Source organism: Corythoichthys intestinalis, chromosome 5 (assembly GCF_030265065.1).
Source record: "Corythoichthys intestinalis isolate RoL2023-P3 chromosome 5, ASM3026506v1, whole genome shotgun sequence".
In the NCBI taxonomy this organism is placed as follows: Eukaryota; Metazoa; Chordata; class Actinopteri; order Syngnathiformes; family Syngnathidae; genus Corythoichthys; species Corythoichthys intestinalis.
Window position 1 is genome coordinate 10,319,171 of NC_080399.1, and position 25,603 is coordinate 10,344,773.

A 25,603-nucleotide genomic window follows, 5' to 3' on the forward strand; every position below is an offset into this window, starting at 1 on the left:
TCTCGCTCATATCATGGCGTCTTTAATTCTGCTCTCGAGTTAGGGTTTTGCTGTTTAAATTTTTTTTTTTTTTTTAAATGCCCTCCTGTTCAAAAATTTTCTTTCCCCAGAAAATTGAGATTTTAAGCTAGTGAATGATGAATCACATGCGCATATGTCACAATTTGGAAATTTGGCCAAATTGGTTGTCTCAGAGCAGAACCTGTGTGTTTTGCACCATAGGTTTGATAAGGTAAACAAATAAAACTAAGATGACTCGGAAAAACAGATTACTTGTCCTTTTTTTAAATCAACCATCACTTTCCTAATACAGGCAACACAGGGGGTTTGGATTGTGTACACTATGCTTGCTTAATGAGCCTTAACCTCAAGCAAGTTTAATAATAAACGTGCAAAATGTTCACTAAAGTCTGTTATTCTTTGCCAAGGTAAGAGGACCCCCTGCAGCGCTCAATTGACTTTCGACGCTTTTGCAAAACGTTCCCAATTCTCCTTGAGGTCATCAATGTGGAGTCCAAAGTATACCATTTTCAACCTGCACATTTATTGACATACTGTAATTCCCGCTGAGCTGTATTTCCCTTGAAAGCCAATTATTAGTACCTATCTACTGTACCGTACTGCCTGTAATAATGTGCATCATGTTGTGCTTCATAAGTTATACCATAGAATGGTAACATTTTTAGTAAAATGTTTACTAAATGGCTGCCAATGACAACGCAAGATGTCCAATCCATTTTAAATGAGAGAGGCTGGTAATGAATGATCGCCCTTGCACACTTAAATAATCTGACACATTTGGAGGTTTAAAAAAAAAAGCCAAATAAAGTAAAGAAACGAAAAAGTGTTTTTATTATAGAAAAGTACATATAATGCCATTCTGTTTTATTGGGTTTTAATAATTAAATCAGTCAAATGGGATCCGTTATTATTGTGTTATTATTAATTATCTGGGTCTTTGGAAAAGACCCAGATAATGACCAAATCACATAACTTGAAAATAAAAAATTCCGGGACTGTGAGGGGCATAAAAGTTTTTAAAAATTACGGTTCCCTGGAAATTTGTCAAAAACGTTTAGATTCATTTTTAATGTGATGCAACGTTGGTACAAATTTCTCATTCACTTCCATTGGAATTTCGAATGGAATTTACAGTGCATTGATGCCATTGATGGCCATGTATATCAATTCTATTGATGCCAATATACCATGTTTGTTGATTCTATTGATGCCAATGTACTTGATGCCAATGTACTTGACGCAAATGTAAGTCGATGCCATTGACGGCCATGGATGTCCAAATTTCCCATTCATTTTCAATGGCAAAAAACACAAATGTCCCCAAATCCACAGGAAATGACCAAATATCTATAGGTGTCCCCCCAAATGACCTGATTTGACGAGGACACGCCCCTCAAATGTCCCCAAATGACCTGATATGACCAGGACACGCCCACCAAATGACCTGATATGACCAGGACACGCCCCTTCCAAATGTCCCCAAATGACCTGATGTGACCTGGACATGTCCCCGAAATGTCCACAAATAAACAGGAAGTGACCTGATATTGTCCCCGAAATGTCCCCAAACAAGCCTGGGCGGGGCTAAGAGCTGTATCTCTACATAGCAAAGACCCAGAGTAATTTCTACAGAAATTGCAGTTTATAGTTATAATTAATGTTATTACCGCTGCCGAATTTTCTGGAGTTCTGGCAGTGCGAGGTCAGCCGGTTGATTTTCGTGTCATTGCAGATCCAATAGCTCTGAAGTCGGTAACCCATAACAAGATTGTGTTTTGAGCTGGTACGAGATAGTGTCTACCAAGATTGAACTGAAAACGGAATTCTTGTTGTGTTGCAGTTACAGATTAAAGTGGTTTGAAAAAGTATCTGAACCTTTTTCGAATTTCTCACGAACGAAAAGAGTCGATTTATCCTTGTTACAGGTTGTTTTATTACTATAACGAACAGATGATGACACAGAATTCGGGACTAAAAAAGAACAAAGAATTTACACTTAAAGACAGACAAACAGAAAAGACAAGACATTACTGGTACCAGAAGACAAAGCAAAAGTCTCCAGCCTCCCCCTGCATAGCCTTTTTCCTCCCTTCTCACTGGGGAGGGTCTCTTGCTTGGAATGTACAACCCCCCGCCCTGATCAAATTACATACACAGGTAAGAGGACAAAGGGGCCTGTGTGAATATGTTAGAAAAATAAGTGACATTTTTCACATATGATTATTGTGAATAAATGGAAATATATTTCTACACTCACATTTCTGCAAAAATCACCATCAAATGTGATCCAATCTTTGTCAAAATCACACAGATGTAAAGACAGTATCTGCTTTAACTAAAACTACCCAAAGATTTATAGATTGTCATATTTTAATGAGGATAGCATGCAAACAATGACAGAAGGGGGAAAAATAAGTAAGTGAACTCTAAGGAAAAAAAAACATGGCCTTCAAAGAAAAGAACACGGTCCCCATAGTCCTGGTTCCCTGTTGTTTTGGGGTTGCTTTGCTACCTCTGGCACTGGACTGCTTGACCGTGTGCATGGCATTATGAACTATGAAGACCACCAACAAATTTTGCAGCATAATGTAGGCCCAGTGTGAGAAAGCTGGGTCTCCCTCATAGGTCATGGGTCTTCCAGCAGGACAATGACCCAAAACACACTTCAAAAATCACTAGAAAATGGTTTGAGAGAAAGCACTGGAGACTTCTAAAGTGGCAAGCAATAAGTCCAGACCTGAATCCTATAGAACACCAGTGGAGATATCTGAAAATGGCAGTTTGGAGAAGACACCCTTCAAATGTCAGAGACCTGGAGCAGTTGGCCAAAGAAGAATGGTCTAGAATTCCAGCAGAGCATTGTAAGAAACTCATTGATTGATACCGGAAGCGGTTGTTCGCAGTTATTTTGTCTAAAGGTTGTGCTACCAAGTATTAGGCTGAAGGTGCCAATACTTTTGTCAGGCCCCTTTTTTGAGTTTTGTGTAAAATGATAATGATTTTTTTTTTTTCATTTACCGTATTTTTCGGACTACAAGTCGCTCCTGAGTATAAGTCGATCCAGCCATAAAATGCCCAACGAAGAGAAAAAAAACATATACAAGTCGCACCGGAGTATAAGTCGAATTTTGGGGGGAAATTTACTTGATAAAATCCAACACATAGAACAGACATGTCATCTTGAAAGGCAATTTAATATAAAAATACAATAGAGAACAACATGCTAAATAAATATACAGTGTACAGTGCATGAACAACGAAATGAGAATATACTGTCCTTACCAGGACGCTACGGCTCGGTCCCGGCTATACAGCGAACTCCCAAATGACGATGCTGGACGTCCATATAATGTGCTGAATCAATTTGGTGCTTGATACCAAACAGGTTCGCATCAACGTAAATAAATGACAATTAGGTACTATTAGTAATAAGTAACAGGTTAGCATGCGTTCGCTATCATTAGCACATCGTTCAAACAACCACACAACTGGCTCTAAGTGTCCGATCGCGGGTGGAAAACACACAACAACAACAGAAAAGATGATACACGCAGGCGTTGCCTCTGTAGAGATGATTTAAAAGCATAAACAATGAAAGTAGGTTCGCATCCGTCTATAGGGAATGGGACGTACTACGTCACTGTTTGGACGCGCCTCCATGCTGGCAATATGATTTACTTCCGGTTCGGCAGAGTCAATGCGGATTGTAACGTGTGGTAGTGCTAAGCTAACTCTTTCGGTGTTTTAGAAAGAAAATATGGGTGCTTATTGTTGCGTTACCGGGTGCAACAGCATCTCCTACGACAAAAAAAGGGGTTAGGAAAAATGGACTCACTTTTCACCGTTTTCCTGCATGGAGGACCAAATATCAGATCACGAAGGTACGACGGATGGCTGGATTGCAGCGGTTCGTCGGAAAAGCATTTCTTATGATCATATTTCTGCTGGAATGAGAGTGTGTTCCTGTCATCTCTACTCTTGTAAGTTGAACGATTTATCCACTTTTGGTTTCAATACGTTTTTCTTTTTTTACACCGTTGTGTAAATCTGCCTCGGTAGCAATGCTCGCCTACTACGACTCACCTACCTGTTGTATTCCTAGGTAAACCTGCTGACAACACATCCCGATTTGTCACCATCTCTCTTCTTGGATCATTTGACAAAGAAAATTTGTTCAATGGAGTGGTTCCATTTGTCCTGTGTCGGACTCAAACAAGCCCCTGCTGCAGACGCCATCTGGGTCTGCCCTTCTCGTCGATGAACTGCGGGCTTTTAACTTGTGAAAATGCAAGAACTGTAATGCACATACTTATTCTGCCTGGCTATTTAACTATGGCCAGTGACGTATTATTATTATTATTATTTTTTTTAAACCACTTTGACAAAGATACGTTTCATTGTAATGTTGAATTTATATATTCTATTATTATTTTTAAATTATAATATTCTTATTTGCACTTATGGAGACTTTAGACTGTCAATTCAAATAGTGTTGGAAAAGTTGCAATACCTAAAATAGAAATGCAAGAACTGTAAAGTACATATTTTTTACACCTTTATTTACCTAAGGCCACTGGATGTTTTTTAACTGCTTTGAAAAAATACAGGTTTTGTTGTGATCTTGTATTTATATAGTATATAGCTTTTTATAATGTATTATGTATTATAATATTTGCTGCCCCCTGCCAGAGTGTGGGCCATTTTGTACTAAAAGGATTTTAAACTGTCAGTTCTGTGTTGGAGACTAGTACTTGCAATACTTAAAATGGAAATGCAAGAACTTTAAAGCACATATTTATCCTGTCTGGCAATTTACCCAAGGCCAGTAAATAGTGTTTTAAACTGCTTTGACAAAGACACGTTTATTGTGATCTTGTATTTGTGTAGTACTTATAATTATATAATATTTGCTGCCACCGTCAGAGGGTGGGCCTTGTTTGCACTAATTTAAAGATTTTAAACTGTCAATTAAAATATCGTATTGGAGAAATTGCATTACTTGAAATAAATCTATTGCAACTTATCAGTCCCAGTTCTTGTCTACAACACTGTCCAAAAATTGTCAATGCATATTCCAAATAGAATAACAAAATTAAGTCACCTGACTTTGTAATTATTACACCTGTTTATTATGAAGACCTGAAGTAAACAACAAGCAGTTACAGTTTGTCAAGAAGTTGTTCAAGTCATGTTTTGGTATTCATATTTTATTGACTTTTCACAACAACACTTGGGATCGTGTTTGTAAGAGCAGAGCAAACTGAAGTTTCAGCGTGCACTCTTCGCCTTTCCAACCTCTCATAACGCTCCGATGTGGTGCGTTTGACCTCAGAATAACCCAAGAAGAGATATGGTGACCAATCGGGATGTGTTGTCAGCATTTCATATGCAGGTTTTCCTAGTAACACAACAGGTAGGGGAGGAGGAGTAGGTTAGCATTGCTACCGAGGCAGATTTACACAACAGTAAAAAAAAACACCAAAAAAAAAAAAACCGTATTGAAACCAAAACGGATAAATCGTTCAACTTACAAGAGTAGAGATGAGGGGAATACTCTCATTCCAGCAGAAATATGATCATAAGAAATGCTTTTCTGACGAACCGCTGCAATCCAGCCATCAGTCGTGCCTTCGCGATCTGATATTTGGTCCTCCATGCAGGAAAACGGTGAAAAGTGAGTCCAGTTTTCCTCGCCCTTTTTTTAGTCGTAGGAGAAGCTGTTGCACCCGGTAACACAACAATACACACCCATAATTTCTTTCTAAAACACCGAAAGAGTTAGCTTAGCACGACCACACGTTACAATCCGCATTGAGTCTGCCGACCCGGAAGTGAATCATATTGCCAGCATGGAGGCGCGTCCAAACAATGACGTAGTACGTCCCATTCCCTATTCTCTCTAGCTAACTCACTCACTCAGAGCTACGTAGCTGTCAGTCTTCTTCTGGTGTGTCACGTAAACAAGTGCGAGTGCGCCCTCACGTGGGCGTGAAAGCGCCACAAACTAAATGCATCCATTTCAAGATAAAAAAGTCAATAATACAATTGAACATACACTGCCATTGGCAGAACGCGAACGTGGCCATAGCTATAAAGAGTTATTCAGATAACTATAGCATAAAAACATGCTAACAACTTTACAAAACCATCAGTGTCACTGCAAAACACCAAAATAAGATGTGAAATTATATCATAATGTGTTAATAATTCCACACATAAGTCGCTCCTGAGTATAAGTCGCACCCCCAGCCAAAATATGAAAAAAAACGCGACTTATAGTCCGAAAAATACGGCATTGCAAGCAAAATAAATGAATGATTTGTAATTGCAATCAGTTTCTGGGAGAAATTGAGCATTATCTGACAGAATTGCAGGGGTACCAGTACTTTTGGCCAGCAGTGTAGGTGTTTTAGGTTGTTGCTGAAGCAATGTTTCCTTCTGCGCCTTGTTTGCGCCCTCGTGAGAGTGAGCTAATTCTTTTGCAAGACCAAGCCACCAAGGAGTTTTCTATTGTTTGACAAAGCCAAGAAAGCCCTGGATTTGCAAATATTCAGGATGCTAATTGCAGCTATCCAGAGTGAAACCCCCACTTCATACCTAGGCAGCGACTACAGGGGAGTGGGTAGGGGGGGCTGCTTGATTGCTTGTTTGAGTGGTCTATTGTTTGACAAAGCCCAGTAGTCAGTTTGGAATTGGGATCATTTTGGCGACTTTCTGGTATTTCTATATAGCACAAAAAAACGGTAGTTCCAGGGGCAGTTTACATGGTGACTCTGCGACACGAAGACGCAATGACTAAGTAGCGGAATTGCCTCGCGTGCATATGGTGTCGGCGAAGACGAAAATTTCTGAATCCTCCCTCCAAAGTGGAAGAATTCGATTGCGGGGGCTTGAGGGGGGCTGGCTCCGCATGCATATCAAAAGCTCCTGCCGCGCAGGAGCCGTACTGATAACGTCAGCACTCGTACACGTCACATTGGGCGTTCGCAGCGGTGCTATTAAACATTAATAACAGCTAATGGCGGAACGTCGGCTTTAATTTACTGTTTTAATAATATTTTTAAAATTAAATATGTTGAATGTTTCCATTTTTGTGTGTTTTTTGAACAAAAGAAAATGCCATTGCTTGGAGTCGGTGGGCATCTTGTCAAAGTGCATCATTCGCTGTCGCCTTGTAAATCTGCACTGCCCCCTAGGGCCTGGCATGAATACTACATCGTTTTTATGCGGAATTGAGGCATTGTTCGAATGGAGACGGAACCATATAAATGCAAATTTGAAATTTTTCGTCTTCTCGGAGAGTCACCATGTAAACTGCCCCCCAGTGTTAAAGCTGTCCTGCCCACTATAAAACACACACCTGGTAAGAATTGTCTTGATGAGAAGCATTGCCTGATGTGCAAAATGGCTCAGGCAAAAAAGCTGCCTGAAGACTTGCGATCACGGATTGTTGATTTGCATAAAGCTGGGAAAGGATACAAAACCATCTCTAAAAATCTGGATGTTCATCAATCCACAGATAGAGAAGTTGTCTACAAATGGAGAGAGTTTGGCACTGTTGCTTCTCTCCCAAGGAGTGGCCGTCCACCAAAGATAATGCCAAGAGTTCAGCGCAGAATACTCAGAGAGGTAAAAAAGAACCCTAGAGTGTCTGCTAAAGACTAAGAGAAATCACTGGCACAGTCCAATATCTCTGTGCCAGATATGGCTCGCGAGCCATAGGTTTTTAACCCCTGCTCTATTATGTCCCCAACATAACCTCATAAATACTTCATAAAAATGTCTGGCACCAGCAGGCCTCCCACTGAGAAGCAGCCTATTGACACGACCTATAATAACACGTGTTTACAGACTGCCAAGTGAGAGCGCAAGGGAGCGCATTCTGTACGTACACGCTGCTCAGATGAAAATGTTCTCGAGTGGCTGTGACGTTCTTAGCGCATGGATGTCACATCTTCAGGGCAGAGCTCACATGTCTTTGATCTAATTGAAAAAGTGTGGTCAAAAGTGTGTTTGGCAGAAAAATGTTTCCTCACACGCATGGCGGCGGGGTGACCGGCTCACGTGGAGGCGAAGTGGGGCAGATTAGTGCACGTGGGTGTGTAAATTAAATCAAGAGAGGTTATGTAGTTACTCATGCCTGGGAATGGGTGAGCTGGAGACCCTTCTGGTGTTATGCACAGGGGTGAAAGTGGGCCAGAACGGTCAGGAAAGCAGTTCCGGTATAAGATTCTGGGCCGGAAGGCTGTTCCGGTACACGGTGCTTTGATTCCAAAAATATGACAGCAACTGCCAAAACGCTATGTAAAAAAAAAAAAAAAAAATGCTAAGTTGCCACAGATGCATTTCATCTCCAAGAATTAAACAATCTACCAACATCAGATTTACATACACACATAGGCGGATCTACTATTCAGGCGAAGTAGACGAACGCCTTAGGCCCCCAACCAGTAGGGGGCCCCCAACTAGCTGCCCTTGCCCCAACGAGCAACGGCTCGGGCCACCGGATCCAGCAGCACGCCCAACTATTCGTCATGTATAATTATGTCAGCATACCAAACAAACAAATAACAAAACAAAAAAGAAAGCCATTTGAATGCTGCATTTATATTATCCCTAGAGGTTTGTAAAATTTCCGATTCTTAGATTGTTCGCGATTCGGCCGTGGAAGATTTGAGGACGATTCACAAACATCAAAATTCCGATTATTGAAATATGCCAAGTAAAGCACAACACACTCAGCGCGCCGCGTGGTCCTCGGGACACAATGAGGAAGAATGGAGCGAGAGTAGCTAAACATCATGGTTCTCATTACCCGGCCCTCGGGTAATGCCAATGCTCAACTCACGGCTCTAGCTCGACTCATGCCACGAGATAAAAAAACACAACAACATACCTGACTGCTGCCGAAGAGCTCCTACAAAGTACATCCACATGTTACGGTAGATATCATTTATATAGGACTAGATGCAATATAGATTCGGTAGCGTTAGCAGCACATCTACAAAAAGCTAGATGCAGGCGTTAGTATACGGCCGCCATCTTAAAGCAGTACACATCCTTGCAAGGCTGTTGTAGCGAACCTTCCTAGCAAACCTAATTAACGTTTTATCTAAAATACTCCTAAATCGGTAAAATATTGACTTGAATCTATCTTTAAAATAGTTTTAAAACTTTCAAATGTCGAAAGTAGACAAAAGGGAAATTATGGAATAACGGGAGCAATTTTAACAAGTTTAACGGTTGATTCACAACATTAAATTAATTGAATGTAGTTTAAATCTGCTGATACAGAATGGGGACTGGAGTTTTTTTATTTACTGTTGTTTTCGTATATTTGTTTACTGTTATATGTTAACTTGATACTGAAATAGTAGTTTGGTTTAGCCTGAGAGTATTTTTGAACAATTTTGGAAGTAATGTACAAAACATTTAAAAAAAAAAAAAAAAAAAAAAAAAACGAAGGGGGTGCATCAGTAATTGTTTTATAATCGAATCGGAGCCTCTGAATCATAATCGAATCGTATCGTTAGGTGCCCAAAGATTCCCAGCTCTAATAACCCCCCCCCCCCCCCCCCCCACCCACGCACCACAATGGACTGTTCCACGACGACGGACTGAGTAACAGTCGCTTAGCTTCATTTAGCACCGCTTGGCATCGCATAGCTCCGCTTAGCTGTTCGTTAGCTTCACTTAGCTCTCCCGCGGTTTTCACGCCACTAATCTCGCTATTTTTACAGCTCACTTGCTACTTTGCACGTCGGCTATCGTTTATTTCGAACACATGAGCGAACGTGCTCTCCATGAGAGCCAAAGTGCAATGAGGGAGAAGTTGAGAACAGGCCTCTAATGCCTCTTTTAACTTTCTTCTTCTTCTTCACGCCGAACATAAAATACACGACAGCACACCCTGTGGCGAAACAATGTAGTACAGTTCTAATCAGTCATACAATAACACTCAACAGCTGGTTAACAGCAAAAGCACGTCATGTTCGTCATATAAATAATGATTTCTGGAGTTAATCCCACATACTTCAGAATTAATATTATAATATATTGAGTTTATACTACATAATACAGATTCTACACTAAGAATAGCTTTCAAATGACACTCTTCATGACAAATATGATTGGCAATGAATAATTATTATAATTATTCTACTATTATATAGTATAGTAGTATACTATAATAATATTGCTAGAATTTTTTTAAACAATTGTTTTGAATAATGTTGAAAAGGCAAAGTCAGTGTTCTGAATTTTTACTTTCCATTCTTTTGCACCAGTAAATGCTAACAGCATTTAACCTCATTGTTTATTTGTGATTAATTATTGTTATTTACATGATTATTTGGACTAATAATAAATAATTAATAAATAAGTGTTCCAAAATTGTTTTGTGAATTAATAAGCGTCAACAAAAATGTTATTGCTAAATTAGTAAAAAAAAAAAAAAGAAAATTATTAGATTAGTCGATTAATCGTAAAACTAGTCGGCAGACTAATCAGGAGAAAATTTGTCGTTTAGGACAGCCCTAGTGTACCAGAACATATTTCCTCCACACCCTTCTCACCTTTTTAACCCCTGACCCATGAAGAGGGCCCCTGGATATGTTCGCCTTAGGCCCAAAATTGCCAAGTCCGCCACTGCATACACAAGTGTTAACAACAAGCATGATAAAGTGCTTGTGTAGCGTAATCCGTTTCCACCGATATTTATTATTTATTTTATTCCACGGACGGCATGGAGGTTTCCCCAGCTGCTGCAGTTATCTGAGTCTGACGATGATGAGTCACGTCAGTGCGAATGCACGCAGCAATGCAAAACGCCTGGGCTCATTTATCTGTTCAATTGGCTGACATGCTGACATGTGATTAGCACAGGTAGTTAGCTCTGTTTGGTTCAAATGTGCAAGTTTTCTGGAACAGCAAAAAAAAAAAAAAAAAGTTTTTTTGAAAGGATGCGACAAAAAAAAGGGCAATGCAACAGAAAAGGGGTGAAATCTTTAAGAGCAAGGAAAGAGTTGTACTTAGTAGAGATGTCCCGATCGATCGGCATCCCGATCGATCTGGTCCGAACACGTCATTTTCAAAGTATTGGAATCGGCAAAAAAATATCGGCCATTCCTTATTTAATTTATATATATTTTTCAATTCAATCGTTTTCTAATTGTATTTAACGTTACAGACATAATATGTTACAGTCATCCAGAGTCTTTAGTTTAGGCTTAAGGTAGGGTTATCAAATTTATAGCGGTAACAGCATTCATTATTTAAAAAAAAAAAAAAAGTATCACGTTAAAATATTTAACGCAATTATCACACATTGTCGCACTCAATCTGTAATGGCGCCGTTTTACCTATATAGAGAGATGAAAGGCAGCGCAAAATGAGTAGAGTGAATTTTGGCAGCCTTTGGAGCCTTTTATTAATTGGCTAAAGCCTTACAATCCCTCTCCCTATGATTAGAAATATCATGGGAAGCAATGTGGGGAAGCAAGGTAGCAAATGATGTTTTACTTAACACCTTATGTTATTTCCCAACGCAGAGAAGATATATCAATTGGTAGCACTACGCACAGTCATGGTTCCTCTTCCCATCATGCATTTGGGTTGAATGGCTGCAGTATCATTTACTGAAAGCTCAACAAATACACTAGATGGCAATATTTAGTCACAATATACAAAGTCACAAGTCTTTCTATCCGTGGATTCCTCTCACAGAAAGAATGGTAATAATGTAAATGCCATCTTGAGGAGTTATTGTCATAATAAACAAATACAGTACTTATGTTTTGTATGTTGAATGTATATATTTGTCCGAGTTTTATTCATTTTTTTCTTAATGCATTGCCAAAATGTATATGATAGGGAATGATTGGAATTGAATCGGGAGCAAAAAAAAGCAATCTGGTCGGGAAATATCGGGATCGGCAGATATTCAAACTAAAACGATCAGGATCGGATCGGGAGCGAAAAAACATGATTGGAACAACCCTAATATTTAGTTTTATTTGATCTGATGGGGAGGTTCAGAACATCTTAGCTGTCAATGTGCACTTTGGACTTATTCATTTCCTTATGATTGAAAAAAGTCAATGTTTGCGCGAGCTTCAACATATATTCCATTTCACTCTGCATAATATCAGTCATTTGTACTTATTTTTCTGAGTGTACGTTACTTATATCTTTATTATTCAAAAACAAAAACAAAAAGAAAGCAAAAGTAAATGTTTACATTAACTTCAATTTTAATATACACCCTATGTTCTTAAGTAGTTAAAATTGAGATTTGGCTTTTAGTATGTGAGGAAATGAGGGAAAATAAAAATTAGGGGAAGGAGTTTGGTTGGGTTATTGCTGTTTTTGTTAACTTTTATTTTGCAAATCATTGAAAAAAATACAATTTTGAATAAAAATCAGTTTTTCTATGTGTTATAGAAATAACTGTACTAAAACAGTTTTCTTTGCATTTAACTAGTTTTAGGAGGTTTGACCCCCCCACACCTCCTCCCAAAATGAAAATAAATAAATAAACAAACTTTCTGGCTCCGTGGCGACCTTCACGTCGGGGAGTTCAGGTAAGAAATTGTAGCCACTTTCACCCCTGGTTATGCCAGAATAGCAAAGTGTAAATCCAGGGTTACATTTTCGCTAACTATGAAACCTAATCCAGTCTTTTATTCTTCTCTCACTGGAACATTTGGCTGTCAGCCAGTCTGAACATTCCGTGGGGGATGCTGTTGTGTAACTCGCCTTTTGTCTGACGTTCATTGTCTGAATTATGCCATTAAAAGAAAAGGTGCTCTGAAGTTGTTAAAGGGAACGTGTACCGAATGTGCAGAATGCACACACCCTATGTGGTCTTTGTGAGATGGATATTATTGGATGTGTCGTATAGCCGGGTGAACATTATGCACTTATTTCCAAGTAATATAATGAAAACGGTGAACTCAAGTCCCTTCTTAACGAGCAACAGTTGGGAAGGTTGTGAAAAAAATAGTAACGTAAAAGGATTTAGCTGTTCATTGCCACCTCGAGAGCAATCAAGCTTTCGAAAGCATTCAGTACAAAATGGCATTACAATTAGCATCAGTATCACAACGTTAGTAACCTTAGAGATTTTAAAACACGTGCAGACAAAAACAATTGATATCACTGTGATTGAAGAAAAACAGGTGTAATAACATATAAATTCTGTAACATTTTTCATTTTACTGAAGAAATATGTTTTGCGATATGAATCAAGCAACGGTTGTAACACTTTTATTAAAGTGCGTATGACACCAAAAAGCTTGTTTATTTCATATTTCACGCTGTGTTTTATGCTCCTGAATGAAATGGACTGCTTGGATGTGTGTGGAAGCGATCGTTTTATCGATTCAATTTTTGAATCCCATCCATCCATCCATCCATCCATCCATCCATCCATCCATCCATCCATCCATCCATCCATCCATCCATCCATCCATCCATCCATCCATCCATCCATCCATCCATCCATCCATCCATCCATCCATCCATCCATCCATCCATCCATCCATCTTCCGCTTGCTCCTAGGTCGGGTCGCATTATTATTTCTTATATTTAAAGATGTCCGATCACGTCATTTTCAAAGTATCGGAATCGGCAAAAAAACATCGGATATGCCTTTTTAAAATATATTTATATTTTTAAATTAAATCGTTTCCTATTTGTATTTAACGTTACAGACAAAATGTGTTACACTCATCCATAGTCTTTAGTTTTGGCTTAAAGTAGGGCTATCAAATTTATCGCATTAATGGCGGTAATTATTTTTTAAAATTAATCACATAAAATTATTTAACGCAATCAACGCATGCGCTGCACGACCCACTCACGCATTGTCACGTTCAATCTATAATGGCACCATTTTACTTACATATAGAGCTAAAAGATTACGTAAAATGAGTAGAGTGAATTTAGGCAGTCTTTGGAACCTTTAAATAATTGGCTAAAGCCTTAAAATCCCTCTCTCCACAATTAGAAATATCATGGGAAGCAATGTGGGGAAGTAAGGTAGTAGTTGATCTTTTTCTTAACACCTTGAGTTATTTCCCAACACAGAGAAGTTATATCAATTGGTGCCCCTACGCACAGTCATGGTTGCACTTCCCATCATGCATTTGGCCAGAACAGTTAAATGGCTACAGTATCATTTACTGAAAGCTCAACAAATACACTAGATGGCAATATTTAGTCACAATATACAAAGTCACATTTATCCTTTAAGAAATACAAGTCTTTCTATCCGTGGATCCCTCTCACGGAAAGAATGTTAATAATGTAAATGCCATCTTGAGGATTTATTGTCATAATAAACAAATACAGTACTCATGTACTGTATGTTGAATGTATATTATTCGTCCGAGTTTTATTCATTTTTTTCTTAATGCATTGCCAAAATGTATATGATCGGGAAAAATTATCGGGCATGATTGGAATTGAATCGGGAGCAAAAAAAGCAATCGGATCGGGAAAAATCGGGAACGGCAGATACTCAAACTAAAAAGATCGGGATCGGATCGGGAGCAAAAAAATCATGATCGGAACAACCCTACTTGTATTCATATTGAAATTGTTAAAATTAATGTAACAGGATATTAGCTTCTTCTTCATTTTTTTAAAACTAAAATGTGCAAACCAGACATGCTTTTTCCTTGATCATTAATGGATATGTCAAATAAGAAAATAGTTTTCCACCTGTTAGATAGAATATTGGCTCACACACAAAAAAGCTCTGAGTTGAAATACCAAAACTGTCCACAAGAATGCAGCAGAGTGCAAAGCAACTATGTTCAGAGCTCGTGCTCTCTCTGGGGTCCCGATTAATTCTAAAACTTGGCCTTGACATCTGCTCGACTTGACTTGATTGCAACTGTTACACACTTTGTGATTAGACTTCATTTGCTTTCAAATGCATTGGAAACCCAACTCACTCATGCATTATAGGCTCATTATCTTCATGGTGGGGTTCCAGTGTGCTTCATATGGCGAACAATACTTCCATACTGATTAGTTGTGAATGAGTACACTATGTTCTATGCATGCTAACATTTGGCTGTGAATTTCAGTGCAATAAATAATGATAGACGTCCAAGTGCGTGTACAATGTTTTATTCGATTTTTGCACTATCGTGTTTTCATCCTTCTTGTAAAGCATCCGAGTGTCATGAAACACTCTGTAAATAAAACAAAAAAAGTATTATATTTAAAAATGTAAATGGAATGATGTAAAAAAAAAAACGTGGTTTGAGGAATAACCTGAATACGAAACAACATTTTTTTCATTATGAACCCTATCACACTCAGTGGCAATGAAAGATAATAAGCCGGCTACATTTTTATTAAATTTAACTAACAAAGACCTTGAAATGCATTGCTCATGTTATTCATTTTCCACATCGTCCTACACAGTGAACCAACCTCTGACTCTGGTGAAGCATTAGGAGAAAACACTAATAACACTCAAAATCAATGGAACTTGTACATTTCTGAATATTATAGTAGACTAGATCATTTTAAATTAATTTCACCCTGCACTCAGAGCTATTTCAACTTTAGTATTTTGTTTTACATAAGCAAAGTTGATCATGTTTACCATAATAATAGTAATACATTTTATTTCTACAGCGCTTTTCAAGCCACACAAAGACGCTTCACAAGAGAGATGGAATTACAGTACAATCAAAACAATCATAAAATAAAAAAGAAGAGATATTAAAAAGATAAAAGATTAAAAGCACAATAAAGAGAAGTAAGGATAAAACAGAGCTAGGGGTCATGGTGGGTAAGAAAGAGTAAACAGGTGTGTTTTGAGCACCGAGACAGCGCTCATTAGAGTCCCAAATGACCTTCTGATGACCTCCGACTCCGGTTCTACTTCCCTCCTTATCCTTCTTGACCTCTCTGCTGCATTTGATACTGTTGATCATCACATCCTCCTTCACCGCCTCCAACACTATATAGGAATCTCTGGCACTGCCCTTCAGTGGTTTAACTCATATCTCACGGGAAGGACCGAGTTTGTAGCCCTGGGGGATGCTAAATCCCGCCCTAACACTGTCATCTGCGGAGTCCCCCAGGGCTCTGTGCTCGGTCCAACCCTCTTCACCATTTACATGTTACCCCTCGGTCGTGTCGTCAGCAGGCATGGAATACAATTCCATTGTTATGCTAACGACACACAGCTATATATCAAGGTCACTTCGTCCTCCACCCCCTCCTCCTCTGTTTCTCACCTTGACTCCTGCCTGGAGGAGATGAAGGCCTGGATGAGTGAAAGCTTCCTGCAGCTGAACAGCTCCAAAACCGAAGCTATTCACATAGGTACTCCTCACCAGCTCCGTTCCGCCCCCATTTCCTCAGTCTCCTTTTTCGGCCACAAATTTTCCCTCTCCCCTTCTGTGACTAATTTGGGGGTCAGATTTGACCCCCATTTTAGCTTTAACAACCACATCAATTCTATTTGCAAAACCTCCTTCTTTCACCTCCGCAATATTGCCAAACTCCGGCCATCTCTCTCCCGTCCTGCTGCAGAGAGACTCGTCCATGCCTTTATCTCCTCCAGGTTGGACTATTGTAACGCACTCCTCATCGGGATCCCTGGCAAGAGCCTACAAAGGCTTCAGTATGTCCAAAACAGCGCTGCCAGGGTCCTGATGAGGGTGCGTAAACATGAGCACATCACGCCCATCCTTCACACCCTACACTGGCTCCCTGTTCACCTCCGTATTGAATTCAAAATCCTCCTTCGCACCCATCACTGTCTACACGGTGTAGCCCCCACCTACCTCACCGAACTCCTCACATCACATACTTCAGCTAGAACCCGGTCAGGCCAACAGCACCGTCTACTCCCGCCCAGGACTCGGCTCAAGACTATGGGCGACAGGGCCTTTGCAGCTGCTGCTCCCCGTCTGTGGAACGCCCTCCCAGACCACCTCAGAGCCCCACAGATGGTGGATGCATTTAAAAAAGGACTAAAAACTCACCTTTTTAAAAAAGCGTATTCTTGCTAATCTTATTTGACTATCTTATTTTTATCTGATTGGTATCTGATTTTATCAGTGCTTCTGCCTGTTTTGCTTTTCCTCTTTTATTCTTAGTCTTTTTATTTATTTTATTTTTTTCTGGCGATGTGCACTTTGAGATTTGTTTTCAAATGTAAAGTGCGTTATAAATAAAATGTATTATTATTATTATTGAGTCTGGATTTGAAAAGTGAAAGGGTAGCTATACTGCGAAGATCAGGGGGTAGGGAGTTCCAGAGCTGGGGGGCACACTGACTAAAAGCTCTGGAACCAAAGGTGGAGAGACTGACACGGGGGACGGAAAGGTGGGGGATAGTGGAAGAGCGAAGTGGACGGGGTGGATTGTTTAAACTGAGTAGATTGCAAATGTAGGGAGGGACCAAGCCATGGAGTGTTTTGAAGGTGATGATGAGGATCTTGTAATTGATTCTTTGTTTGATTGGAAGCCAGTGAAGTTGACGGAGGATGGGGGTTAATGTGGTGTGTGGCGACGGTCCGAGTGATGAGATGTGCTGCTGAGTTCTGGAGAAGCTGCAGTTTTTGGAGGGACTTGTCAGGGAGACCAAAGAGCAGTGAGTTGCAGTAATCGAGCTTGGAGGTTTAGGGTTGAGAATCTCTGGCATGGAGCCGATTCGATATGTATCTAGATACACAGGTTACGATTCGATTAAAAAAAACGATACATTTTTAAGGCCGAGCGATTCGATACGATTCGATACAGTTTAAGAACGATACGGTTCGATACAGAGTGAAAACGATACGACAGTAAACATTTGTTGTGTATGTTTGTACAGTATTTTAACCCTATAAAAAAAGATTAAAGATGAAATTAAACAATAGAATTTCATACCAATGTTGTTTTATTTTTTCATGAAAAAAAATAAAGCTTACCATATGACCGTCATTTTGTTGGATGGGATTCATAATAAAATATAACGCCAGTGACAGACAACAATAAAGTGCAGTAATTTAATTATTGTATTTCTTGGTGTTTTGAACACAATAATTAAATAATTTAAATGCAAACTTTCAACATAAACATCTTACAAGCAAAAAATATTATATGCAGACGCTCTAGAAAAAAAAAATTAAACCTGCTAATGTTATCATTAATAAAAATAATAAATTATGCTTTACCACTGGTATAACTGGGGGAATAAAAACATGGCATTTTAGACAGACAGGTCTATAACCATTACTTTAACTTTATACACAGCAAAGTCATTCACTTATGCGTGTGCTTCCACATTTTTTTTATTCCTCATCACTGTCTATATCTTTTTTGAAGGGCAGATTTTTCTTGAGGAAGATCAACTGATCCACATGTTCATGTTTAAGTACACTGCGTTTCATGGAAACAATATGCCGCCCTTTCCACCATTGTAGTGGGTTAATTTTTAGAACTCACGATCTCTGTACCGTTTCACACTAGCTCTGTCCCATGCGAACAGATTTGGCTGCCTTCGTCACTTCGAAGTCCGACTTTTGTTTTCCTGGGTGCGTTGAAAATCAATCGCTGCACGTCGCTGGCGTGGTGCGCAAGCTGTCCATTGTTTTAGCATGTTGCTTTGTTGCCACTACTGGTTTTGTTTTGGGCTGTGAAAAAAACGGAGCGTGCATTGCAGTGGTTTTGTTAGCTCTCGCGTTGTTATGACACGCCCGTGACGATCGGGTAATGACGGCGACTACTAGCGGTTCTGCCGAAATGAATGGGAAGTTGAGGCAACCACGACGGCGGTCACAATCTGATACCCCTTTCCCACTGGGCAAAAAGTTTGTCATGCATAGCAAAAGTTTCTGCCAGTGTTAGTTGCGTAGGACCTTTCTTTTTGTCTTCGGTTTTCTTAACATACTCCTTATATTGTTTATGGTGGTAGTTCGCTAAATGCTTGATTAGGTTGGTTGTATTAAAACTTCTTACAGCTTTACCACCACGCTTGACTTTAATGTGGCATATGTTGCACTCTGCCTATTCGTCTTTGTCATCCTTTAAGGTGAAATGATCCCACACAGCTGACATTTTTACCGATAAAGTCTCTCGGTAATTTTGGGGACGGTAATGTAGTTTGTTGAAGGTGTGCCGTAAAATGCAGACAGGATTTTAGGGAAACCGAAGCAAAAACTGGAATGGATTATGTAAATCGGTGCGCTGGAAAACCCGGACCGGAAAAAAAAACTGGATCGGAAGTCTGAATCGGAATTTTTCCGTGTCGGCCAATCCGATACCAATGCGCATTTTTTTGCCCATATCGGCGTTCGATCCGATCCAAATATCGGATCGGGACATCTCTAGGGCTGTCCCAAACGACTAATTTTCTCCCGATTAGTCAGCCGACTATTTTTACGATTAGTCGACTAATCTAATAATTTTAAAAAAATAATTTTTTTTTGGTTTTTGTTTACTAATTTAGCAATGAAATTTTTGTTGATGCTTATCAATTCACAAAAAACATATTGGAAAACTTAAATTATTTATTAAAGTACAAATAAACACGTAAATAACAATAATAAATCACAAATAAACAATGAGTTCAAATGCTGATAGAATTAACTAGTGTAGCATCCCGATTGAAAAGGTGGTCTCTTAAACTGATGGTTTACAACTTTTATTCCATCCTTGATGTAATCACACCGTAAGAGCTGCGGTGCACACAAATAAAACAACACAATTAGAAGTTAGCAAAGACTTTTCATCTTTTTCCTTTTAAACTTTATTTATACCTGTATATCAATGAATTGCCTTTACCTTAATTTATTACCTTATCATTGACAATCTCTCCCTTGAGTGCAATCACTGTATATACTGTATATATTTATGACCTTTTAACCTTATATAATTTTCTATACCATAAAATAAACCATAACATGAAATAAACCTTCCAGTTAGCATGAAGGACAATACTAATAGCACTTATAGGCCCATTGTCAATGAAACATTATTATTCAGTATGGCGACAGCACCCTCTGGTGTACAAAAATGAAAAAAAAAAAAAAAAATTAACTGGGTGACGGCGCTTGAGGTGTTTATTCACGGCCGACGTGCAGCCAAGCTTGGCATTGAAGAGACAGGACAGAAGAGTCCGTTGTTTCTTTGAAATAAGTCAATGTTTTGGACACTCTGGTGAGTTTTTTTTGGCTTTGTGCCGCTTTCCCCGCTTGCATACAGAGCATCCGACATTCTGAACTTTCCACGCATATATTTTTTAACCCTTCGTTAACCGTCGACGGGATGTTGTGCTCGTCGACGGATTTACGTCATCGATGACGTCGACTATGTCGACTAGTCGGGACAGCTTTAGACATCTCTAATTGATAATAAACCAGAGTCGGATGCTATGAGGAGGTCGTTTGTTATTTTAAGTAAGGCTGTTTCAGTGCTGTGGAGGGGGCGGAAACCGGATTGAAAGTGCTCGTAAATGTCATTGGTAATTAGGTGGTTATGGAGTTGGGATGCAACGGTTTTATCAAGAATTTTGGAAATGAAAGGTAGGTTGGAGATGGGGCGGAGGTTATTGAAATTGGTGGAATCCAGGTTGGGTTTCTTCAGAATGGGTGTGATGGAAGCAGTTTTGAGAGATGGAGGAACCGTACCGGATGTGAGTAAGGAGTGAATGATAGTGATGAGGGGGACAATTGAGGGAAGACAGGTTTTGATGAGGGCAGTGGGAAGAGGATCAAGATGACAGGTAGTGGGTTTGGATTTGGTGATGATGTCAGAGATAGCCGGGATTGAAGGAAGGTTAAATGTGGAGAGGGTGCTGATGAGAGAAACGTGAAAGGGAGCAAGGTCAGTCCCAGAAACTGCAGGTCCGTGGTGAGCCTGAGATTGGTGAATGTCAGTGACTTTTGTCGAGAAGAATGTCAGGATTGCTTCACAAAAATTAGCCGAGCACATGAGACGAGGGAGTGGATCGGGGGGCTTTGTGATTTTGGTTAGGAGCAGGGCCGGCCCAGCCTATACGCAGACTATGCAGCTGCTTAGGGCCCCTGACCATTATGGGGCCCCCAATCTGGCAATTGTTTAATTTATATTCTATTTTGTTTACTACAGTTTGCTTTATTTGACTTTTGTGAGTTTTGATACTTGATTACAAGCTTAAAAAAAATAAAAGTTCTTCCTTAACTTCTTTCTTTCCTCTTTTAGAAAAAGGTTTGGCGCTATCAACTGTAAGTACTGACAATGATTTGGGGTGAGGAGTTTGAAGTATGCAGTGCAACAAAATCTGATTAATATACAAAATATGGACGTATGGGTTGGATTGCATGTATGGGTTTTCTCAGTACACTGTGACGAAATGGTGGGCCAAAAATATGGGCCCCTTTGCATTATTTTGCTTAGGGCCCCCAAATGGCCTGGGTCGGCCCTGGTTAGGAGTGATCATCATCATCATCATCATTAGCCCACATTTGGATTAAAATCGCTGTCTTAAAATTGCCATAGGGAATTTATTATGATAAATAAAGACAAATAAAGGTGTTGGTGGGTTTATAGGTGAGGATGAAGTCAGCGTTGCACGCTGACGCTATACAAACTTTTTTTTAATGTATCTTTTTGCCGAAACTGACCCGTTTTTCTCAGTGTTCAAAATGGAAAAACCTGAGTCTAGCAGAAATTCACATCATCCAAAATAAACTTGGTTTGTACTGACCCCCGTTCCAAGTGCGGATTTGAATACAAACATCGTTTTATCTCTTCATATAGTTGCAGGCAAACAGGATACATTCACACGCCTGGGGCCGAGCCATTTGAACTTTGAGCAAAGTTTTCATGAAAATAAAAGACCGTCAGCATGATGGGAAATAACGGCGAGATGAATCTGAAGTTTGTGCCGCGGGGTTAAAGCGGTGTCAGATCTCAACTCAGAAAGACAGGGTTAGGAAGTCATCAACCGCAGGGTGCCTATAAGGCATCAGTGACATAATATGTGATGTATTTCAAAAGATGAGCTCTGTATATAACAGCCTCTCTGCACACTGTGACAAGACGGATGACAACTACAGTGGTACCTTGACTTACGAGTCCCCTTACTTACAGTGGTATGAAACGGAATCTTTTGGAATTTCTCACATTTCTGCATAAAATCACTATCAAATGTGATCTGATCTTTGTCAAAATCACACAGATATAAAAACAGTGTCTGTTTAACTGAAACCACCCAAACATTTCCAGGTTTTCATGGTTTGATGAGGATAGCATGCAAACAATGACAGAAGGGGAAAAATAGGTAAGTGAACCCTCTGCATTAGAAGACTTAAAAAGCAATTGAAACCAATTTTTGCCAAACAATTTAAGCGGCAGTTTACATGGTGACTCTCCAAAAAGGCGACAAATTTCAAATTTGCATTAATATGGTTCTGTCTCCATTCGAACAATGTTGCAATTCTGCATGAAAACGATGTAGGATTCATGCCAGGCCCTAGGAGCAGTGCAGATTTACAAGGCGACGGCAAATGATGCACTTTGACCTCGTCAGCCCGGAAGACAACATGCCCGCCCACTCCAAGCAATGGCATTTTATTTAGTTAAAAAACGCACAAAAATGAAAACATTCAACATATTTAAATTTAAAAATATTATTAAAACAGTAAATTAAAGCCGACATTCCGCCATTAACTGTTTTTAATGTTTAACAGCACAGCTGCGCACGCCCAATGTGGCGTGTACGAGTGCTGACGTTATCAGCAAGGGTCCCGCACGGCAGGAGCTTTTAATATGCATGCGGAGCCAGCCCCCCTCAAGCCCCCGCAATCGAATTGTTCCACTTTGGAGGCAGGATTAAGAATTTTTCGTCTTCGCCGACACCATATGCACGCGAAGAAATTCCGCTATTCAGTCATTGTGTCTTCGTGTCGCAGAGTCGCCATGTAAACCGCACCTAAGTCAGGTGTGTGCCCAATCACTGATGAGTGGTTTAAAGCTGCCTTGTCCACTATAAAACACACACCTGGTAAGAATTCTCTTGATGAGAAGCACTGTCTTATGTGCATCATGGCTTGGTCAAAAGAGCTGTCTGAAGACATGTGACCAAAGATTGTTGATTTGTATAAAGCTGGGAAAGAATACAAAACCATCTCTAAAAGTCTTAATGTTCACCAGTGCACATTCAGAGGATATGTCTACAAATGGAGAGAGTTTGATACTGTTGATTCTCTCCCAAGGAGTGGCTGTCCACCAAAGAGAGCGCCAAGAGTTCAGCGCAGAATACTCAGAGAGGTAAAAAAGAACCCTAGAGTGTCTGCTAAAGACTGACAGAAATCACAGGCACAGTCCAATATCTCTGTGCACAAATCAACTATATGTAAAACTATGAACATGAATGGCATTCATCATATTTTGCTCACTGTTCTTATCATTTTGACGCCACGGGGTGAGATCTTGCATGGAGCCCCAGACCGAGGGTGATTATCAGTGGTCTTGTATGTCTTCTATTTTCTAATAATTGCTCCCACAGTTGATTTCTTTACACCAAGCGTTTCACCTATTGCAGATTCAGTCTTCCCAGCCTGGTGCAGGTCTACAATTTTGTCTCTGGTGTCCTTCGACAGCTCTTTGGTCTTGGCCATAGTGGAGTTTGGAGTGTGACTGACTGAGAGTGTGGACAGGTGTCGTTTATACCGATAATGAGTTAAAACAGGTGCCATTAAAACAGGTAACGCATGGAGCCTCGTAAGAAGAAGCTAGAAATCTTGCTTGTTTGTAGGTGACCAAATACTTATTTTCCACTCTAATTTGGAAATAAATTCTTTAAAAATCAAACAATGTGATTTTCTGTTTTTTTCCCCACATTCTGTCTCTCAGGGTTGAGGTTTGCCCATGTTGACAATTACAGGCCTCTCTAATCTTTTCAAGTAGGAGAACTTTTACAATTGGTGGTTCACTAAATACGTATTTGCCCCACTGTACGTGTTTCAGAAATTACAGTTTTTTTCCCTGTAAATTATCCCTCAGTATGGCTCCCAAAGATAAAGTGATTGCAAGACATTGAGCTATTTGAAAGCCGTGGAAAGTGAGCGTTGTGTCCACTGAGCTCATCGAACCCGCAAGGACACAGAGTGACATTAGAGATGCACTGCACGCACTAGGTCACCAAAACAATTGTCCACAGAAGTGGTTAGAGTATCAAACATTTCTAATGATAAATATACCGTTTGAATTGCCAAGTGAATCACCTTTAATATTTTTCCCCAAGCCTGATGAAATAGGCCACGACCCTACGCTGCTCTGCACTCCAACCCAAAAAGTCAAAAATCACGTCATTGTCCTCAAAATTGCTCAGGTCATTATGTTTAAACACCTACTTACGTACAGGTGTAAAGGGATAAAAGAATAAAATTGATTGAAAATTAAGAAACGTGCAGAAGGCTAAAGGACCTTCGTGATTTGTATAAGCAGCAGCTTAACACTTTGGCCCCAATCATGCAGCTGACAAAAACATTTTGGCAATGACTGAAGTGCGACCATCTGATGTCTGCTTCAGTCTGGAAAAAATTAAACCATTGAGCTAACATTTTTAAAACCCTTTATAGGGCACTCATTGAACTCATTTGCTGCTATTCGTTTATTTGCCCCTCCAAGTCAAAACGAATTGAACGTCTAGCGCTGTCAATGGCACAAATGTGCATTCTGTCGTTGTCAGGCAATTTTACAAAACTGTTCTTCAATTTCTGAAAATTTTCTAAATGTAATATTTGTATTTAAAGGTAAGAATTTATATAGTGCTTTTATCTTCATCATCTTGCCAAAAGTGCTTTAGAGGAGTGATCCCCAACCACTGGTTTGTGGATCGGTGCCGGTCCACGAGCCACTTGGCACCGGTCTACGAAAGAAATAATTTTTGCCATTTTAAACCCCTTGCACACTGATAAATAGATCAGGAGCCAATGTTGTGCAGCACCCCCCGTAATGACAGGGGACTGTGTGCCAGGTCCGGTGTTAGCTCCCCAGAATCACATAGCAATCACACTCACTGAACGTCAGTGCACCAGATACGGACGGAATCATCAATCTGACACTACAAATAATAGGTTACGCACTGTTCCAGGACGGACTCTACAGACAGGACTGGCTCAAAATCCGAAATTTAACGGACAACGTGTGACGTCACAACAGCGCGAACCCTGAAGACAGGCATCCGCGCTGCGATACATAATAGGAGAACACGCAGGCGTCAAGACAAAACATCTAGGGCAGGGGTCATGAATTAAAAATCCTCTGGGTCAGAAATTAAAAAATTACAACAATCTCGGAACCGGAAATATTTTTAATGCTTCTTTTTTTCCCAAAAATACAAACGTATCTTTACGTGGCCATGCTGATGATTACAACATTCAAAATTGTAAATATTATATAAAAGGTGCATAAAACTAAAAAGTGCTTTAATTGAATCATTAAATAGCGACATAAGAGCATGTTCAAGACTTTTTTTTTTTTAATTGTGGATGCTGACCGGGGGACTTGCTTTATTTTTTGACAGACGTCTTCTTTTTGCTTTCCATGAAGCAAAGTTTCAGCAACTGCACTCATACA